The sequence below is a fragment of the Monodelphis domestica genome, chromosome 3 (genome assembly GCF_027887165.1).
Source record: "Monodelphis domestica isolate mMonDom1 chromosome 3, mMonDom1.pri, whole genome shotgun sequence".
In the NCBI taxonomy this organism is placed as follows: domain Eukaryota; kingdom Metazoa; phylum Chordata; class Mammalia; order Didelphimorphia; family Didelphidae; genus Monodelphis; species Monodelphis domestica.
In genome coordinates, this window is record NC_077229.1 from 529,364,190 (window position 1) to 529,386,341 (window position 22,152).

The 22,152-nt window shown below is 34.5% G+C and overlaps 1 long non-coding RNA gene across 1 annotated transcript in view; it reads right to left on the bottom strand.

Moving 5' to 3' along the window:
* Window positions 1-2,698: 2,698 nt before the first annotated feature.
* The window catches only part of LOC130458025 (uncharacterized), a 33,027-nt gene continuing 13,573 nt past the window's right edge, over window positions 2,699-22,152 (bottom strand). The window contains exon 3 of the long non-coding RNA XR_008917228.1: window positions 2,699-2,943. This is a non-coding gene — a long non-coding RNA (uncharacterized LOC130458025). The remainder of the gene's footprint in view (window positions 2,944-22,152) is intronic.

Sequence of the window (22,152 nt, forward strand, 5' to 3'; positions counted from 1 at the left end):
GCCACATAATAAATGTTCATTGACTGGCTGACTAAAAGAAAATTTGGAAACTAAAACAAAAGGCAATAAAAATAACTTTTGTAGAATATCCAAATTTATATATGTGTGCATATGGGTGTATACTTAACATATACATATATATGGATTCATAAATACAGAGCAGTTGTCTCCTTCAGTATGGTACTCAGGAATTTTTTTTCTGGAAGACCTATGAACATGAAGTAATTTCTCCTCAGTCTCCCTTCCAAGTAGAAAGCTTAACATATATGTATATATGTATGTATGTATGTGTTTATGTTTATATGTAATATACATATTTGTATATAGATACAGATGTATATAGATATAAATATATAGATTAGGTATAGATGTTAATATTGATATAGATATTATTAAATAGATTTAATTAATAATTAATGAATTAATGAATTTAATTTAATTTAAATATTAAAGCTACTGGCTTTGATTTTTGAAGAATTATGTTATCATCACTAAGCCATTCAAAAAAATCTTATTTACCAGTATATAATTAAGGGGGGGAGATATTAAGTAAAATAGTGAAAAAGAAGAAACAGTATGTGTATTCTTCTTCCTTTCCCTTAAACCCAAGTGTTCTCGAATTCCGGCTTTTGGGGACATACCTTTTAAATTGAGTTCAGCAGGAGGGTTCCTTGGATCTTTCTTGTTGTTAGGTTGTTAGGTAGTCCCCCAGAAGCATTTAGTTTGTAATCAGTAAAGAAGGGTTTCCAGAGGTCTGAAGTTTTGCTGCCTCTACACCACCATCTTGACTTCCTCCCTAATAGTATTGAGAAGATTCTTGTCCACCACCCTCTCCTTCCCTAAGGTTCTCTAGTGCTATGTAGCCCAAATAACTATAAACAAACTTGTTACTGAAAGTACTAAATCAAATATTTGGTCAAGTGACCTCTCCCTCTAAAATTTACTCTTTGTAAAATCTTAATGATTCTTATCAATTAATGTTTTCCTTTCAAATGCTCACAAACCATCTTTTAAGTTGAATTATATCCTCCATTTTTACCCAAGAGCAAAAGTTGAGTTTTCTAGACTATAGTTAAAAAAATCTTCCTCTTCCCTTCTTTGAAAATACAAATATTTGCCTATCTCTAGTACTATGGTACCTTTCCAATGATATTTCAAAAAAATGTTGATGGTAATTTAGCAATTACATATGCCAATTCTTTCTGTACCCTTGATTATAGTTCTGTGTAACTCACTGGAAGAAGGTGAAGCTCTCTTCTCATCTCTTCAATGATCTTAGATTTCTAGTGCTCTATTTTATTTTATGGTTGTGAGAATCTTACATTTACTCTAACCTAGATATGAAAATAAATACCAGTGAAAACATGCCAACAAGTTCTCATCTAGACTCTGCTTGAAATCTTCTAATGCACAGAATCCCATTCCCAAGGAATGCCTTTCAAAGTAGCCCATTTAATTTTTGAAAAGGTCTAATCAGTGGCTTGCTCATAAGTGGTTAATAACGTAAAACATTTTCTGGGAAGAAAACATGCATTCAACACAATGTAAAGTTTAATCTTCATTTTCCATCTCTTTCTTGAGTCTAGAGTCCAATCAACAAACAATCAGTCAAGACTGAATTTGTAACACTTCCATATTTCTGAAGTGGAAATACTTCTATTGGCAAGTAAACAAGTGGCTCTTCAGAACCAGTAAGAGCGAATTCCAAGTTCCAGTTTACCTGATTATCATTAAGAAATTTTTACTTATTTGTTTGTATAACATAAAATTAAGCCTAAATTTGCCTTTTTGTAATTTCTATTCATTGTTGTTCTACCCTCTGGGGCCAAACAGAGCAAGTTGAATCCCTCATCTATGTAACAGTCCTTCAAATATTTAGATACAACTATTATATCCTACCTAATTCTTTTCTTCATTAGGTTAAACTTTCCCAGTTTCTTAAACTAATTCTTATACCACATGGAATCAAGACGCTTTGATCCTCTGTTTTCCCTTTTCTGGATGCTATTATCTTATCACTCCACCTCTTGGCTTCTAACAAGCTTGAACTAAAATCACGCCCTTTGAAAAGAAGCTTTTCTGAATCCCATCTTCCTTAATCCTAGTACCTTCCCTCTGAAACTACCCTCAATTTATCCTGTATATACACATATGTGTATATATGTATACATATGTATATATGTGTGTATATACATACACATATATGTATATATGCCAATACACACATATATGTATATTCTTTAAATGGTGGCAACTTTGGGAGGTCTATTTTTGATGTTCTTTACATCTCAGGTACTTAGAATCATTCTTGGCACATTGTCAATACTTAATAAATGCTTGATGACTGGATTTATAGTTATATAGTTTGCTACAATCTAAGTAGCCTTTTTTACTAGATGTGAGTTTTGGGGGGCTTTTTAGTACATGAAGATCTTGATGAGAAGAATCCTCTCTCTGGCATGAGCTAGCCCCTAGACGTAGCCCCAGAAAAACACTACAAGTCAACTACATAACAAGTCAACACTAGAGACCTCATCACCACCAATGAAGAAGTCATGAACCACCACTATTCTGCAGACCCTTACTTGATGTTCTCTCACCTAATCGTGTCTCTGGTGCCTCTACTTCATTTTTTGGAGAATCAGAAGCTATTTTTGCTTGAGAGGATCTATTTCTCTTGTATTCAAGATCAGTCTCAATGATTTTTACCTTTCAGTGCATGAAGATGCTTTCCTTTCCTCCCTTCTTGTGTGATAGTCTTCTATTTGTCCACCTTAGTCCAGTTCAAAGTCCTTTTTTTCCTATCGAGGCTCTGATACCATAAATACTTTCAGATAATGTATTCACTTTCCACAAGCATGAACATTTTCCCCTTATTCTCGCTTCCTTTGCCTTCCAGGTGAGAAAAGAGCCCAAGCCTTGGAATGTAGACAACAGATGTCCCTGGCAGAAATAAAGACATTACTTAATCAATACAAATCATTGCAAAAGCATCCACCCCACTATCCATACTTATTGAAATCCTCAACCTTAAAACATATGCATACAGTATCTATAGAAGTGTATATATGGAATATGTGTATATACATTATATATATACATAGATAGATCTATAGGTATAGACATACCCCTTTGAGGATTTACACCTCACTTCCAAAACACCTTTTAAAATTTTTATGCAGCATTGTTTTCAAGTCACTGTGGGAAAACGTTGTGTGAACCATGAGAAGAAAGACATCAGAAGGAAAATGACATTTTCAATGTGATTTAGATCATTTGGACTTCTTATCAATCTGACCATCTTTCTCTTCCATAGCAAAAACAAAGAAAATAAAATTTTAGTATTTTGTTGTTTTGCTTTCTCTCTGCTTCTATTATTCCATCTGTTCCAAGAAGCACTCCACACCCTTCTTTTATCTTCCTCTTGCTCCCAGCACAGTGTTGTCCTTGTTTTTAAAACCCTAAAAGGACTTAATCGCTAGTCCCAGGTTGTTCTGGGCATTCGTACTTTCCAGACTACTTTTTTCAAAATTGTATCACAGTTGGATTCACCTCTAGCTACCTACCTTTGTTCCCATCATGACTAAATTTTTATCGAAGTGGCTTCTATTCCTCAAAGGATTTTTTGTTTGTTTGGTATATTCACAAGGTCACTTTTCAAAACAAACCATCCATTTTGAATAGATTTCCCTTAAATATTTCATGCCATGTCTATCTTCCCTTGTCATAATTCTATGAAATCTAGAGTGCATATCAAACTATGCCCAGACTGCCTTCTAGTATCTATTTCAAATGTGAAGTGATCACCTACTCCCAAAGTTGCCACCATTAAATTCTTTTTTTAACTTCATCCATCAGTTATACCTCACTGGTCAGAATCAAGTCTAGCCTATCAATGACCCTAGTCATTTCCTTCTTTAGTCATGTTTTTCAAAGAATGATGTGATTCATAAAATGCATGAAAACTTTATCAGGTAAACTGATTTTGACAGAATGACAGCTCCAGCAGATGTCTAGATAATTGAATCCCCCCCCATCCATATGATAGCATGCTTCAATGAAAAATTTGTGATCTGTATCCCAAACCCTTTATCTATTTCCTTCTTCTGGCCAGATGGTACCTAACAATATCTCCCTCCATATATCTTTACCCATATGGTTTCCACCAGGCTTTCTGCCTCTGATAGATGAATTTCCTCATCTGAGTATAAATAATAATAACCAACATTCAAAGAGGGCTTTAAAGTTTGAAAAAAATACTTTGTATTTGTGAATTCATTTGATCTCCATGAATACCTTGGGAGGTAGGTATTATTATTCTCTTCATTTTATAGATAATGAGACAGTCTGAGAGAAATTATGTGATTTGTCCAGAATTGCACAATTAGTAAATATCTGAGGCAGGATTCAAACTCAGGTGTTCCTGAAACCAAGTCCAGCCCTCAATCCACTGTGTCACCTAGGTTCCAATTAATATGCAATGCCAAATTAAAATAAGTCTATAGAGCTATTCTTGAATGTCTCTCATCTATTTTGTTCCTTTTGTATAAAGTATACCCATTAATAACCACAATCTAATCCAGTTCCTTCTTCAGATTTCTCAATGACACCTTTGTGGAAGGATTTTTTCCCATCGCTAGAATTTCTATTTCACTAAATTCATTACTTGTTTTTGCATATGCCCATTAACACAGGAACTCCTAGGTCTTATTCCTCATTCTTTTCTTAAAGACAGATACAGAAATTTCAGATTTAAGACTAGAAAGGGCATGTAACATTTTTTAATCTAACCCAGTCATTTCAAAGATAAAAAAACCCAAACCCAAAGGACTTTTTTTCTTGTTTGTTTTTGTTCTTGTTGATGCTTGTGTGTTTTTAATAATGCAAAGGTAAATGTCACCATATGACTAATTAGAAACACACAATTTGAATCAGTAGGGCATGAATTTAATTAGACTTTATAGAATGAGGAAATTAGGCTGATGTCAAAGAGATGTGACACAGTGGTTGCCCTCCAAAGTGAATGAAAGAAGACCTTTAATGGGTCTCTGCAATCTGAGGACCCTTGAGATGTGTCAAATATGCAGCCATCTGTGATTTGCTCCACTTTCGTTGCCTATATTCCTTTAGGTCACTGGCAAACTCTGAGGAAGGTCAAATTCACTCCACGATCTTGGATTTTAAAAACAGCAACACCCCCAAAGTGTCTACTTCTTTTCTGTCCTTGCCCCTGATTCTCTTCCTCTTCTCGCCATCCTACCTCTTCTTTCTCTCCCTCAGCATAAGTTCGTGACACAAGATTGCAATAGAACCAATAAGGTGTGTTTTTCCTTCTCCCACTTGGTGTTTCTTTTTATTCCCATAGACCTATTGGGTACAGTGTTGTCAAGATGACTTGCCCATCCCTCCTCACTCTGACATGCCCGACTCTTTCACCTCTAAGAAAAGCTTGGCACACTCTGATTTACCAATGTAGATTTTATTTCCCTTTCTCAGGAAAAAGCATTCATTTAAAGTGCTCCCGAACTATTATTTAGAACAGACAAATGGAAACAAATCATGAACTTTCAATGTAAATGTAATGGCAGCGAAAGAAAAGGTCTTCGTTCTGTTTCAATGTTCAAAGCGGTATTTAAATTTTACAAGACACACAGATTGCTTCTGCAGCACTAAATTGAAACAGTTTAAGGCAGAATTTGGAATAGAAATAGAACAGTTAAAAAACGGTACTTCAAGAAGCCTGATATTAGCCAGACTGAAATTTGCTGAATTCATGATTTGGACATCCCAGAAACATCTTAAACTCATCATATGCAAACCATTATCTTCCTATTCCCCCAAAACTTGACCATATTCAAACTTTCCCTGTTACTGCCCAAAACATCACTGTCCTCCCAATCATCTCCTATAACAACCTAGGGAGCATGCTTGGGTCTTCATTTTCTCTCCCTGCTCTTCCATATACAATCTGTCGTCAAGGCCTATCAAGTCATCTTCCCAACTACCATATACCCTCTTTTTTCCTCTGACCCTTTCATCACCCTGGTACAAATCATTATCATCTCATTCCTGGACGATTGCAATAGCAAACTTGCTGGTCTCCCTACCTTAAATCTCTTCCCACTCCAATCCATCATTCACTCAGCTCCCAAAGTGGTCTTCCTGAAGGGCAAGTTTGACCAAGTTTGACCTTTTACAATGATACCAGCCTCCTTGATGGCTCTTGCACAAGAAAATACATCTCCTACTTCCATGTCTTTCCACCACCTGTCTCCCATACTTAGAAGGCTTCCTTCCTTATATTTGCCACCTGGCATCCCTAGTTTCCTTCTTTCTGGAAGACTCCTTTCTGAATCACCTCAATGCTACCACTTCTCCTATGATATTTCCTCTAATTTGCCATGTAACAATCATATGCATTGTTGACTTGACCCTTGATTGCTTCTGATAAGAAAAGTACAAGGATATCCCTCCAGACCTTTAAGAATCTCTGGCTTCAAGCCCTCTGCTGATCACATTCAGGTAATTAAGAGTTTTTGCTTCATCAAACACTGAAATTTCTTGCTCTATACCATGAGGAAATTGCAGAAAGAGACCATGTGTGAAGAGGCACTCTTATCTTTGCACAGTCCTAAATAAGTAATCATGGGTTTGGTAAAGAATGAATTATTCCTTTCATATTAAAAGGAAGTGGTGGTCAGCAAAGTGAATTGATCTAGGAAGTTACTAGGATAATGAATAGGGCTCTAGAAGAGTAGGATGGCTCATCCCATCCAGGGACAATGGTAGAACAGATTTGCTCATGGTTCATTGTTACAAAATTGAAGGAGTGAAGTGGAGAAAAGATACCTGCCTCATGGAAAAGTGGTTATTGAGCCTAAGGGGAGATTAACAGAGAATAGAGATTGAATTAAAAAATGGCTAATGCTCCTGAAATAGTAATCTAGGAGAGGAAGTCACAGATCAGTACAGAGGTGCAGTAGGATTCAAATTTCTCCAAGACTGATCTAAAGTGTAGTCAGAAAACTGTTTGGTGGTAGAGTTAGTTGGAAAACAGCGATGAATGAATGTAGAGTCCAGCTCATATAAAATTCTCTTCTGGGTTTGATGTTGGATGCTGGAAAGTAAAGGGTTAAGCTTATCAGGAAAGAATGATACATAGAAAAATCAGAGAAATAAGAAATGCAGAGACAAGACATAAGCATGGTGCCATCAGGTCAGCCTGTCAGCTTCTCCTCAGATGGTCAAGGTTCTGGCGTGACTGAGCTGAACTGCCTTTATTAAGGAAAATAGGAAGGGGGTTGTGGGATGCCAATCAAACAAGTGTCATGGCAGAAATATTACCATCATATTGGCAATCAACAACAAGATAAAAGAGACTGATCCCAAGACTATGGTATAGCCAGTGCCCAGGTCAGAAGCTCATTAAAAAGTCCTTCTTCCTTTAGCACACTGGCACCATCTCATTCAGATGCTGAGTGTAGGTCTTTGACATTACAAAGAAGTTATTGAAATTGCTTGCCAGTCTTCCAGACAGGAGACAAAGGGAGAGGCTTGAGTTCCACAAAATTTGAGCCCCCATTCAATTTAAGGATTCAGAAATTAATCATGTGAAATAGTAGAAATATATCCATAATTCTGGTCCATGAGCACTTTACTCATTAGAATCAGCTTTTAAATACATGTTTAATACTTTCATGTTCATTATAATTGAAACCTTACAATGAAATTCCCAGCATAGAAATTCAGGAGGTTGATAATATAGGGGCATCTTATTTTTTTCTTTCAACATTGGGATTTGATATTTTTGATGTGATCTCATCACTTGTTATGGGATAAATTATTTCCCTATAAAAGTATTTTCAGACCTATATATTCACCTCTACCCTCTGTTCTTAACTCCATTACTCTATTTTCAAATTCTTATTGTCTCCAGCTCTATGTCTCATTGGCATCTCAAGCTCAAAAAGTCTCAAATGAATCATTAATTTGCACTCCAAAACCTCCTCTCTGCCTACCTTCCTGAATTCCGTTGAGTTCATTACCATCTTTCCAAACATAACATTGAAATTATTCCAAATTCTTCACTTTCCTTTCAGTCAATTGATCAGTCAATGAGAAATCATTAAATAATTAAAATATACCATCTTTTGTATGTCATGGGGAATTCAAAAATATAAATGTGACAATTACTATTAAAGAGGCTTCATTCTAATGGGAGAGAAAAGAAGAGAGAAGTCCAGTTTGTCTGGATCTTAGAATATTGGATATTGGATTTTATTAGAATATTATTAGATAATATTAGAATAATGGATTGCCTAATGAAGATGGTCAGATATGTTGGGACCAAACTTTGAAGTGCTTTTAACATCTGAGCAGAAGTTTATTTTTGATTCTACAGACAAGAAGTAGCCTCTACAGTTTATTATGTCCCAATCTGTGGTCGTATCTGACCTTAAGGAAATTCACATCAGCAGCTATTTGGAAGGTACATGGGAGAGAGAAGAACGTTTAAACAGGGAGGACCAAATAGAAAGTCCTTTGATGAGTATTTGATAATGACCTGAACTACAGTGGTAACCATGTGCAAAGAAACAAAGGAATGGATAAGATGGTTCTACATTTTGGAGACTGGGAAAATGGTGGTAACTGAGAGACATTGGGAAGTTTGGAAGAGTGAGGATTTTTCTAGGGGGAGAAAAAGAGGGGAGGTTAAATTCTATGTTGTGTATGTTGAGTTTGAGATATCTATGACATAGTCACCTTGTCCAGTAGGGCATTGGTTAATGAGTTATGGGGGACCAATGCTCAAAGGAGAAACTGGGATTTAATGCATACAACTGGATAGCATTTGTTTACAGATGATCTATTCATGTAAGCTGAAATTTTCACCAAATTATAGAAAGAAAAGCTAGCTCAGGGCATAGTCTTGGAAAACGTCCATAGTTCATGGGAAATGTTGGCTTAAGAGTCGGAAGAAAAGATTGGAAAGCTTCAATCAGGTAAGTTGGGAGAGAAGTAATGTCAGAAGCCAGAATGCCAAAAAGTGAGGAGTGAGAAAAGAGGAGGCAATGGCAATGAATCTAAACAACTTTCCCTGTCCCCAGGCTGAGATGGAGTAATTTGACTATATCCTGAAAAGATTGTAGAATCTAGTGAAGGTGGCTTTTTTAAAATTTGTTTTGGAACAGGGCATATGTAAAGACAATAACAAAGGAGCCAGTACCCAGACAGGTATTAAAAAATAGAAAGATTAAAAAGAAGACAGAGTTTACCTTGCTTGAGAATCCTCCAGGGCTTTATTTACTTCCCTTGTTTAGAAGAAAAGGACTTCCAGCAACTAGTTTATGTATATATTATTTCCCCCTAATATAATATATGTTTAAGTAATAGAAACATATCTTATTTGATTATTTGCTCATGCAGTTACCCAGTAATAACTTGTATGAAATTTAAAACTTCTGAATAACAAGCCTATTTAAACAATCAAGATATAGTACAATTAAATAATGGTTAATTAATACCATAAATTCCAGATAATCTAATCATTGAAACAATTCGCTTTTCAATCTTAAATAGAAATATTTGGAGTTCTACCTGGCACCCATAGAGAGAATATTCAATTCTACAATCCCTTATTACAGAAAAAATATCTCACTGTGAAATCAGTCCCTTGAGAGGGCCCCAAGTCTAATTAATATGATTATCAGTTGATGAAATATGGATATTTAGGTGAAAATGGAAAGGTTTAGGAGAATATGACAGACGTCTTCAAATATATAAAGAATTGAAGTGAAATTATTCTTGAATGCTTAGCTCAGATCAGACCTATAAACAGTGAGTAAAAAGGCAGATGTAGGCTTGATACAAATGGAGAGACAAATACATCCTTCCTAATATTAGAAGCTAACCAAAACTGAAATGAACTATAGAAGGAGGTTTATGCCTTTTCTCTGATGGAGGACTGCAAGCAGAGACTGGATGAAAAGCAGTGAAGGCATACTCAAAGAGAATCTTGGCCAAATAGGGGTTGGGCTAAAAGTTCTTTGAAGTGTCATTTAATTCATAGATTTTGTGATTTAATAACTCTATAATCACATCAGCCAACCACACATAAATGAGATGAAAACACTATGAGGAGCTCAAAAAGAATAAAATTTCATTGTCGCGCTCCTTGGAAATACCTAACAGATGGATCATTGTTCACTTCCTAATTGCTCTTCCCGTCTTTAGTCATTAGCTCATCTTGGTTGGCAGTGACATATACAACTTTGAATTCATCAGGTCCCACTTTAGGAACAAAGCACAAATACTTATAAAATTTTCTGCTTTAATAAGTGCACCTGGCTTTGATGTTATCTCAAATTAAACTGTGATTATCTGAGTGGGAGAAAAAGCAAAGTAGCTGCCTAATTTTGTTAATTTTATGAATATAATAAAATATTTAAAGCTTAAACAAATTATATCTTTATATGAAAAGATTAATAATAGATTACTATATTAATAAGCACAGAATATATTAAATTTGTCCCAGTTTTCCAATCATATTAATCACATTTGAAATGACCCAGAATATAAAGCCAGTGCTCAGTAGGTTTGCAGTGTTGAATATACTCCAAAGGAATAATAGGAAAGGATGATTTATTACATTTTCATAAGGTATTAAATCACTCCTTTGAAAGTGATTTATGTGAAAAATAAACACTATACATGTCTTAAAAGGATAAAAGAAAAATTAACCTTGAAAATAAGATATAAAATTCATATGAGTTTTCAAATTGCTTTTTCTTTATATTGAATTGCTTTGTCAAAAAATAAATCAGAAAATATTGAAAGTCTAGTAATAGCCATAAATGTTAAGGGCCTGTATTTCAAGGGTCTTCTAGTGTGGAGCCCCCAAACCCAAATCTATACCATCCATTCCTTTGTGCCTTATATAGGATCGAGGGACACACTCTGTTTTTTCACTGCTTACTCCCTTGCCTTATTCCCCTCAGGGTGCTCCCAGACAAGTTACCTGAGGTTTAAGGTATTCTCCAGATTTGCAAAGCAAAGTTCATGGGCAACAATCAATGTATTTACTTTTCCTAGTCAGCCACAGAGCACAATTTGTTCAGAGCAATGGAATTTAATGGCACATTAAAGGAAAAAAAGTGGCAATAGATCACTTCACCCACATTGTTGGGACAAACTTTTCTCTACAAATGGGCACGTCATCAATGAGAAAAGTGGAATCTAATCTATTCTAAGGAATAGATGGGATTAGGAGACATCCATTGACAGAATACACGTAGGGCACGCGTATAAAACGTTCACCAGCACTTCTGACATCGTGGGGTTGTCAATATCTTTTTTAAAGTCGTTTCACTGTGTATCCGGTGCCTGCTCCCCACTGTGTGAGACAGCTTAACCCTGATGAATATTGCTTTCCATTTGCCTTGTATGGTAGGTGCTAGGCATTACTCTGCTGAGCACGTGACTGTTGAGCCACATATCCTTGCACATGTGTACCTGACACATGTGTCTTGACCACACATTTCTCCAGGTGTCTCCATTTTCCTACTGATGCTGTATGTATTTGATGGAAAAATCTGCCCCCAATTTATGGGAGGTTACCCATTTCTTATTCTTCCTGAGGCATGTTTCCAACATTTTTTATCTGAATTATGCCTTCTGGCTTATTATTAAAAATACAACCATCGCAGACATATCATGAGTTATTGTTTATAAATATAAACAGTCCGTTATACTCTCTTCCCTTCCCCCCAAGTATGTTGAACCTTTGGTGCCTCACTGCTTCCAATTTTTGGTTTTGACTTATGGTATTTAACATAGATGCTATCTCTTCCCCTTAAGAGGAAAAGTGGTTTCTATCATCCTTCACGACTTTGGTCCTGAAGGTTTATAAATAATATATAATATTTATACAGTGCTTAAGATGTGGATGTATATGTGCATATTATACCCATGTATAGTATTTATATGGTGCTTATGATGTGCCTGGCACTGTGCTAAATATACTACAATTATCTGATTTCATCTTTACAACAATTCTAGGCTACGTGCTTTAATTTTTTTTATTTTATAAATGATAAAATTGAGGCAGAAAGAGACTAAGTGGCTTGTCTCATATCAAACTGAGTAGGGGGGGGGGATCCTCAGTAACCCAGCTGTCTATCATAAGAATATGGCCATTCCTTACCTTCTCGGTTTCCATCACTTCCTTCAAGATTTAGCTAAACTCCAACTTTCTGCAAGTTCTCTTTCCTCGTCCCTTCCTCCCTGCCCCACCAGCTGCCTTTCCCTTTCATCTACTTTTATCAACTTTGAACATATGTTATAGATGTCTAGTTATTTCCATCTAATATTCCCATTAGAATGTAGGCTTCCTGAGGCAAGGAATTAATTTTGTCATTGCTTTTTTATTTCTTTATTTTTGCCCTTTTTTGCCTCCCAGTTCTTAGCATCATGTCTGGTGCATATTTAGTCTTTAATAAATGCTTGCTGACTGATTTCTGTTATACCAAGACAGAGCTTTTCTTTTAGGAAGGAGAGAGCTTCTCAGAGCCACACAGTTTTAGAATACACAATCGGCTGCCAGAAAAGTAGAGCCGATAGGCATTTATTTTGTCTTTGAACCTATTTTCTTCTGTAGGGAGAATCTAAAACTTTATCACAAGCCTTTATCTAACCTAATCTGAATAACTGCCATCTAACTACTTCTTGGAAATGTTCTGCTCCCAAACCTATTTTAGGGAGCTCCACCCAATATATCATATATAGTAGTTTGGCTTTAGACCCATTTTATTTTCCCTAACTAGTCAAGTTATTGGTTTTCCATACCAATGAAAGTGGAATGTGAAGGCAGAGAACAAGCTTATATGAAATTTCGGTCACATTTCTTTATATACCAATTCTTGGTTTCAATTCCCTCCCTTGATTGTGTACTCATGAAATCAATAAGCCTTCTGGGTTTTGAGCCTCTTCATTTATCCTCTCAGAAAGCTGAGTAGGGTACAGAGAGATCAGATGACTTCCTTATGCATGGTCTAATATGTCAGACGTAGGACTTGGATACGCATCTTTTACCTTCAAGGCTTATCTACTATCTACCACCCCAGATATATGTGAGCTATTTTGTTGTGGTTTAATTAGATTTATTCCAAATCAAGTCAGATTATCTGATACTCTATAGAAATCTATGTTAAATAAAACTTCTCAAAATCTTTCTAATCATAACCACTGTTGTTCATAATAATAATCATGGAACAAAGCAATTGAAGGGTCATTCAAGATTATTTATAACAGTCTTCTGATTTTTCAAATGAGAATACTTACTTATTTTAGATTTGAATTCCCAACTAGCCACATTGGTTTTGAGCTGCCACTTATTTTTTATTAATACACATAATATAATATTATGTAACATAACGATATATATAATTTGGTATAAATAAATAATACGTTATAATAAATTTATCCAAGAGAAACAAATTCTTAACATTATGATATGAAAAATCTCATTCTTTTTCCCCATCCCCTCCCTAAGTAGACCAGTAATGTAATATAAGCTGTACATATAATATATATGGATATATTATATATTTATATACATGTTTCATATAATGCATATTCCCGTGTTCTTATTGTGAAACAAGACACATATTGCTGATACAAGAAAAAATCATGGAAGAAGTAAGGAGAAGAATGGTGCATTTCAACCTGCATTCAGACTCCACCCATTCCTTCTGAAAGGGGGGGAAAGGATTTTTAAAGGGTTGGACTTGAATATTTAAGAGTTTGGTCACCAGGAATTTAATTAATTCCAAAGAGATTTATTTACAATTTATTTACCAAAATGTATAAAGAGTGAAGCAAGAAATCAGAGAGAGGATAAGGTAAGATATCTAGCCTAAACACTAAGTAATTTACTCCTGGCCCCTCTGGTCAGGGAGAATTAGTTTCAGCTGGCCTTGGAAAAGCTGAGGACCTGGGAAATCTCTTTAGAAAATCCAGCATTTAAGAGTCAGCCTTTCACTCACCAAGTGTCAGTCCAGTCAACAGATTCTTTACCATCCTCAACTCGAAAGCATGAAGAATTGAATTCTCACAGTAAGTTCCCCTGAAAATTGAAGAACTGACAGGAAAGGACAACCCCTTTTAAAGACATTTTCTCTTCTGTCACTTCCTATGCCTTCCCCTAATTCCACATCTACCAATTATAGTTGATGCTCTGATCTAGGACTGCCCAGAAGGCAGTTAGTCTATTCTGATTCGTTATCCACTATTGCACACATAGGTCACAGACCTCCCACTTCATGATGAAGTGGTATATTTGCACTTTTGGTAATTAGTTCTAAATGGGCAGATCTTCATACTTAACTTTTAAGTACTGAGTTTGTACTTTTTGTGATTGAATCTAAAAATGGTAGGTCTCCATGCTTAACTGGTAAGTAAGGTGTTTATACTTATGGGGATTAAAATCTAAAAATACACATGAGTTACAATTTAAATCTTCACAATCAGGGAAGAACTAGGTATCTTCATTGTTACAATCAGGGGAGAGTTAAATTTAATCTTTACACTCCTATGGTAGTGTATATCAGAGTTTTTTTTTTGTCATGAGTTCCTTAGAGTTGTCCTTGATCCTAGCTTCATTGTTAATAGTTAACTCATTCACAGTTGTTTATAAGACATTATTGTTGTTACTGTGTGCAACATTTTCCTGGTTCTGTGCCAAATCATTCTTCTTGTCAGAGAAAATGCAAGCAAAATATGGATTAAGCAAATCACTTCTCTTTGTCACTTAATCTCAGCAGTGCTCCTATCCTTTCTCAGACCTTCAACTCTTTCCCAAAAATTATTTTTAAAGCATCTGTTTTACTGTCTTTGGTTTTCCATAGTTCATTCTTAACTTTAGCAGTCTAGATATGATCCAAGAAGCATTAATATTATTCTATGCCATCTTTTTTAAGAGACAGTAAGGGATAGGTGGAGGTAGTGGTCCTGTGGGAAGGAGGGAGTACTCTTCTATACTTGAACTTATTTTCTCTGACTATCTTTTTTCTCTTTGGAATGGGAAGGGCTTTTAAAATCCACCTAAGTTTGTGGTTTTTTTTTCATGTACATCAGAGAGCAGGCTAGAATTATGTTCAAAGAATTGTAAAACTCTGTATGTCTTTTGACCCAGCAACACCACTATTAGATTTATTTCCTAAAGTAACCAGGGAAAAAGGAAAAGAACCCATATATTTTAAAATATTTATAGCAGCTCTCTTTGTGGTGGCAAAGAACTAGAAATTAGGGAATAGTTAAATAAGATGTGACATACAATTGTGATGGAATACTACTGTGCCGTAAGAAATGACAAACAGGTGAATTTTGGATAAACATATGAAGATCAAGATGAAATTACAAAGAGTGAAATGAATAAAACCAAAAGAACATTGTGTATAGCAACAGAAATATTGTTTGAATGATGACTTGTATATTTCTACCTCCCTAGAAAGAGCTGATAAATATAAGATAATTTTATATATACATGTATCTTTTGTTAATTGAAACCTTCTTTTAAAGAGAAAGGGTAGGAAGAGAGAGCAAGTTCATTGTGTATTTTAATGTGACTAATTAATTTTAAAAATAATAATTCCAATTTTCTATGTCATCAAAAATGCTACATATTTTGCATTTGTAATTTCATTCTTGATACCTCTCCATCTTTCCTGGAGTAGCTACCCCATTTCCACTTTATGTTATTGTTTTCCTAAATCCTTTGAAATTTGCTCCCCTCATGCCTAAAATGAATAACAGACTATTCCCAGGTTTCTTCTCCTTTTCCATTACAAAAAAAAAATAATGTGAATTGTGATTTTTCCCTAATGTCTCCATAGTTGCACTCCTAGGAATCTGTTCCTAGCTCTTAGAGGTAATAAGATTGAAAATAGAGTATCACTTGGTTGGTCAACTTCTTAAGGATAAAAGTATCATTAAGACAAGTGAAGCAATCACTAGCTGCTTTGCCTTTGGGAGAGAAAGCACTCTAAGAAATGTCTAGACATTTGAATCCCCTTCCTCCTACTAAATTATAACTGTCAGAGTTTTGTTCTTAAAACTTTTATCTGAAGTATTGTCAGATGATAATATTGCTTCTTTTTCTATCCCTTGATCATTGTGCAAGTGTTCTCAAACTTTCTTTCTTCCCTGGTTCCTAGCATTCCCCTTTGGTTCAGTTTCTTGATAATTTTGTCAACAAACTGGGAATGGCCAAACTCTTCTGTCTCAAAGAATTCTCATGAAGAATAAACTCTGGATCATTTTCCCTAAAGCATTTTGAATATAAGTATAATATTAATGTTGAATTGAAATATCTCTTATTTTAAAATACATTATCAATAATGTGAAGTAATACAGGCTTTCAATTTTCCAAAGGGTATTATTATAATCGTTATTTTCCTATAATTGGTTTCCTAATGTTATTCAAATTAGCAACATCTAAAAGGAGCTCCTTGCTCATATTAACTAATTTAAAGTTAATATCTTTTATCCACTAATAGGCAACAAAAGATTTTTACATATCTTACAAAAAACCTAATGTATCTCATCTCACAGATAATGCTCCAATGTCGAATCTAAATATGTCTGATTAAAATAAATTTCATTTGATTTATTAAACATCTAACAAAGCCTTCCTTTTTACTTAAAAACAATTAAATACTCCTTAACAGAATTTTCTTTCAGTTTTTAGTTAGTTTTAAACAATTTCGATTTTAGGGGGGAAAAGTTGGCATTGGCACCAGATTATTAATCTTTCTAACTTATAAAAAGAAAGAGTCAGGTTACATTGGCAGATGAGTTATTCTATTGGACTCTTGTCTTTTACTGACATCATTACACTTCCTATGTAACAATATTATGATATATTAATAACGTAATTCATACTCCCAACACATATTTGTGAATACATGCTATGTGCAAGGAAGTGTGGTAGAGGAGAGGCACAAAGACATAGAATTTATTTTTTGTATGTATAAACCATGTGCATATATTAGTAACTAAAATAGATTTTGAGGAGAGACAGAGACAGTGACAGAAAGAGAAAGAAACAGAGAAACATACATACACATACAAACACATACACATATAAACACACACACACACACAGAGTAAGAGCATCAGAGTGAATGAATGAGCACTAACTAGAGGGGAATAGGAAGAGCTGCACAAAAATGAAGCCTGACAAAAGTTATAGATTCTGAGACATGGAGTTATGTGATTCCCCAGTCCTTTCAAAAGTGAAGGAAATGAAGACATCAGAAAGCTTGGCTTTTATGACCATCATGGTTCCTTAGGTTTAATCTAAATAACCACATATCTATCGATGTGTTAGTTATTAGAGCCTGTTTCATGGAATCATCTTTCTCAACCATGTTCTAATGTTATCATTTTTCAATTTAACTAAAATCCATCTGTCTTACTATTCATTTTCTGCAAGGTCAAATAGCATCTCCAGAATAATAAGATGGAATTATTTCTGGAAGATTTCAACAAGAATAAAATCTTGGCTTAGTATATATTCCTATTCTTATTCCCTTGTTCAGTCATTCAGTCACGTCAGACTCTTTGTGAACCCATAACTGTCTCTGGGATTTTCTTGGCAAAGATACGAGAGAGGGTTTGTCATTTCCTTCTCCATTTTATGCAGGCTAGAGTTAAGGTCCAAGAGTCACACAACTAGTCCCGAATTCATGTTTGAACTCTGGTCTTTCTGATTTTAGGCACATGCTTTATTAACTGAAGCACCTAACTGCCTGTTCCCATACCTATACCCCTCAAAAGAAAATCAAGAAAAAGCCTACTATTTATTTATTTTTTAAACCCTCACCTTCCATCTTAGAATCAATACTGGGTATTGGTCCTAATGCAGAAGAGTGGTAAGGGCTAAGCAATGGTGGTTAAGAGACTTGTCCAGGGTCACAAAGCTAGGAAGTATCTGAGACCAGATTTGAACCTAGGGCCTCCTGTCTCTGGGCCTGACTCTCTATCCACTGAGCCACCCAACTCCCCCTTCTATTTATTTCCAATAACTAGTTATTTTGTCTCTGCTTTCTAAAAGATAAATATTAAGAATTCCTAAATTTAAATGAACGAAATGCTAGGAAAACTAGTTAATAGATATCCGGAGGAAACTGAAAAGGAATAAAAGGGAATATACCTTCTTCTCTGCAGTACATGGTACATATACAAAGATTGATCATGTACTAGGGCATATAAATATTGCAAACAAATGCAGAAAAACTGAAATAAGAAATGCAACTTTTTCAGACCATGATGCAATGAAAATTATAATTAACTAGGGTCCATGGAAAGGCAAGCTTAAAATTGATACCCAAATAATCTAATTTGTAAAACTGGTGAGTAAAAACAGAAATCATAGAAACAATTATAGACTTCATTAAAGAGAATTACAAGGAGGAGAAAATATATAAAAACTTATGAGATACAGCCAAAGCAGTAGTCAGGGGAAAATTTATATCACTGAGAGCCTATAGCAACAAAATGGAGAGGGAAGAGGTCAATGAATTGGGCTTCCAACTTAAAAATTTAGAAAGAGAAAAAATTGAAAATCCCCAGATGCAAATTAAATTGGAAATCCTAAAAATTAAAGGAGAAATTAATAAAAATTGAAAGTAAAAGAACTATTGAACTCATAAATAAGACTAAGAATTATTCAATTGAAAAAACAAATAAAATAGATAAAGTACTGGTTAATCTAATAAAAAAACAAAGAAGGGAATCAAATTAACAGTATCAAAGATGAAAAGAATGATCTCATCTCTAATGAAGAGGAAACTAACATGATTAAGAACTATTTTGCTCAATTATATGGCAATAAATATGACAATTTAAGTGAAATGGGTGAATATTTACAAAACTATAAATTGCCTAGAATAATAAAAGGAGAAATAGAATATTTAAATAATCCCATCTCAGAAAAAGAAATTGAACAATCCATCAAGGAACTTCCTAGGAAAACATCCCCAGGACCAGATGGATTCACAAATGAATTCTATCAAAAATTTAAAGAACAACTCATCTCAATACAATATAAATTATTTGACAAAATAAGCAAAGAATCAGTCTTACAAAATTCCTTTTATGACACAAATATGGAATTGATTCCAAAGCCAGACAGTAATAAAATTAAGTAAAAATACTAACAAAAAAGACTATAGCAAGTTATCACAAGGATTATTCACTATGACCAGGTGGGATTTATACTAGGAATGCAAGTATGCTTTAATATTAAGAAAATCATCCACATAATTGACCATATCAATAATCAAACCAACAGAAAACATGTGATTATCTCAAAAGATGCATAAGAGGCCTTTGACAAAATACAGCATCCATTCCTATTGAAAATACTAGAAAGTATAGGAATAGAAGGTCCTTGCCTAAAAATAATAAACATTATTTATCTAAAACTATCAGCAAACATCATTTGCAATGGGGATGAACTAGAAGCCTTCCCAATAAGATGAGGAGTGAAACAAGGATGCCCATTATCACTTCTATTATTTAACATTGTACTAGAAACACTAGCTGTGGCAATTAGAGAAGAAAAAAGAAATTGAAGGTATTAAAATAGGCAATGAGGAGACCAAGCTATCATTCTTTGCAGGTGATATGATGGTCTATTTAAAGAATCCTAGAGAATCAACTAAAAAGCTAGTGGAAATAATCAACAACTTTAGCAAAGCTGCAGGATACAAAATAAACTCACATAAGTCATCAGCATTTCTATATATTTTGAACATATCTCACATCTCAACAGCAAGAATTAGACAGAGAAATTACATTGAAAATCACCCTAGACAATATAAAATACTTAGGAATCTGTCAGCCAAGACAAATACAGGAACTATAATAACACAACTACAAAACACTCTCCACACAATTAAAACTATATCTAAACAATTGGAAAAAACATTGATTGCTCATGGGTAGGATGAGCTAACATAATAAAAATGACAACCCTACCCAAATTAATTTACTTATTTAGTGTCATACCCATTGAACTACCAAAAAAACTTTTTTACTGAATTAGAAAAAACCATAACAAAGTTCATATGGAGGAACAAAACATAAGGAATATCAAGGGAAATAATGAAAAAAAATGTGAAGGAGGGGGCCCAGCAGTGCCATATTTTAAACTGTACTATAAAGCGGTAGTTATCAAAACAACATGGTACTGGTAAAGAGACAGAAGGGAGGATCAATGGAATAGACTTGGGATAAATGACCTCAGCAGGACAGTTCATGATAAACTCAAAGATTGCAGCTTTGGGGACAAAAATCCAATATTTGAAAAACTTCTAAGAAAATTGAAAAAGAGTATGGAGAGATTAGGTATAGATCAACATCTCACACCGTACACCTAAATAAATTCAGTATGGGTGAATGACATGAATATAAAGAGGAAAACTATAAGTAAATTAGTTGAACACAGAATAGTATACCCTCAAGTCTGTGGAAAAAGAAGGAATTTAAAACCAAGCCAGAAACAGAAAATATTACAAAATGTAAAATAAGTGATTTTGATCATATCATATTTAAAAGGTTTTGTACAAACAAAACAAATGCAATGAAAATTAAAAGGAAAGCAACATTCTCAGAAAACTTTTTTATAACAAAACTCTCTGACAAAGTTTTAATTTCCCAAATATATAAGAAACTAAAGTCAAATTTTCAAAATATCAAGTCATTCTCTAGTCAACAAATCATCAAGGGACATGAATAGACAGTTTTCACATGAAGAAATCAAAACTATCAATAAGTACATGAAAAGGTGTTCTAAATCCCTCCTGATTAGAAAAATTCAAATTAAAACAATATTGAAGTACCACCTCACACCTAGCAGAATGGTCAATATGGCAGCAAAGGGAAGTGATAAATGTGGCAAACCTGGGACACTAATACTCTTCTGGTGGAGTTGTGAATTAATCCACCAATCTAGAGGGCAATTTGGAATTATGTGCAAAGGGCTTTAAAAGACTGCTTGCCTTTTGATCCATCCATACCACTGCTAGGTTTGTACCACAAAGAAATAATGAAGAAAAATACTTATACAAAAATACTTATAGCCAGGCTTTTTGAGGTGGCAAAAAATGGAAATGAGGGGATGCCCATATATTGTGGAATGCTGAACAAATTGTGGTATCTGATGGTGATAGAATACTATTGTGCTGAAAGAAATCATGAACAGGAAGACTTCTATGTGAAATGGAAAAGCCTTCAGGAATTGATATAGACTGAAAGTTGCAGAACCAGGAGAACATTGGATACATAGACATACTTTGTGGCACAATCAAATGTAATAAGAGTTTTCTACTAGCAGCAATGTAATGATCCAGGACAATCCAGAAGAATTTATGAGAAAGAGGCTATCCACATCCAGAAAAAGAACTGTGGGAGTAGAAAAGCAGAAGAAAAACATATGATCAATTACGAGGTTTGATGATGATATGATTGGGATTTTCATGTTAAAAGATCACTCTATTGCAAATATGAATAACATGGAAATAGGTTTTGAACAATGATACATGTAGAATCCAGTGGAATTGCTTGTCAGCTCCGGGAAAGGGGAGGGAAGAGGAGAAGAAAGAATCATGAATCATGTAACCATGGGAAAATATTCTAAATCAATTTTTTACATTAAAAAATAAATAAAAAGAATTCCCAGCTTTGAAAACAAATACATAAAAACAAGATAGTATACATATAAAATAATCCAGTTGAGGCTCAAGTTAATTGATGAGGAACAAGGTTGGCTTTAATTATATACAATTTTTCCATCAGCCCTGAAAAGTGGCATGGCTCATTTTAGACACATAAAAGATTTAAATTGCTTTTAAGTCAGAGAAAAACAGGTAATTTATGAAAACCTGCACAGCTTTAGTTTCATGAATCAATTACAAGGAGATTCTCTATCATATAGAGACATAGTGGCTGTGAGCTCTATCAGGGATGACTCTCTTTACTCTTCCTCTGCTTATAAAGGGATAGGTCTGTTTTTCAGTTTTCTAGAAGCCCAAAACTTTTGAACACTTACAGTTAGCTCTCTGCCATATTTAATTGACCAGAGAGAGAAGC